Below are 1026 nucleotides of genomic sequence, written 5' to 3'. Positions count from 1 at the left end.
AGTGGAATCCCACCTCCTCCTCTGCAGATCCATAGCCTCACTCTCTGAGTGTGGTCTGTGGATTGGGGCTGTGTAGGTCTGCTTTCCTTGCCAGCCAGTCAGAACTAGATGCTATGCCACCCCAACCCTCCCCTCCCCCCCCAGAGTGCCTAGCAGCATGCCTGGCACACAGTGGCAACCCCCTGGGCAGGGGAGACCATGTGAGTTGCCCCTTGAGCAAGTGGCTCCGCCTTTCCACTTGTAAATGGGCCTGGTAATGGCAATAACAGTGTTGCAGGAGTGAAGTGGGGTGATGGGCGGAGGAGGCTGCATCGGCCTGAGTCCACTTGCCTGTCTTCTTGGTAGCCTTGTGAACAAGTGACTCAGTAGGAAGTTGATTGAAGTCTAGCTGGTGATGCCAGGAGGGGGGGTGTGCCAGGTGGCAGGGAGGACTTCCCAGAGGAGGACACTTCGCTGTCTGGGGAGGACTCTGTGTCAGGTGGGATTTATAGAGCTGCAATTCCCATCACCTTCCCGGCGAGCAGGTAGTTGAGAAAGATGAGGAAGGCTCTGAGCTGAGTTCAGGGCAGGGAGCAGGATGGCCAGGGGCCTGGTTATTCTCAGGCCTCTGTGGCAGAATGACCCAGTTGGGAGAAGCCATCTGGGCCCAGCAGGCAGATGCTGGCCGAGCGAGTCCTTCCTTAAGCAGCATCCATTTTCAAGTTCTTTCAAGTTCTCTCTCTCTCTTTCGGAAATGTAACATGATTGGAGATTTTAGTCTGTTGGGGAAACAGACATTAAACAAGTAAACACACAGATACAAAACTTCCAAATTGTAAAGAGTAAGCTCCTGAGGTGGGGCCAGTCCCATCGTTGTCTGTGGATGGTTGGTAGTCAAGGGTAATGCTCAAATCACAGGCCGAATGCACATACTAGCAAATGATTTAACCTCTCTGGCCCTCAGTTTCCCCATCTGTAAAATGGGACGATTAGAGCACCTATTTCATAAGGTTGTGGTGAGCATTAAATGGATTATACATGTAAAGC

Source organism: Myotis lucifugus, unplaced genomic scaffold (assembly GCF_000147115.1).
Source record: "Myotis lucifugus unplaced genomic scaffold, Myoluc2.0 scaffold_437, whole genome shotgun sequence".
NCBI classification, from domain to species: domain Eukaryota; kingdom Metazoa; phylum Chordata; class Mammalia; order Chiroptera; family Vespertilionidae; genus Myotis; species Myotis lucifugus.
This window is presented reverse-complemented; position numbering follows the sequence as displayed.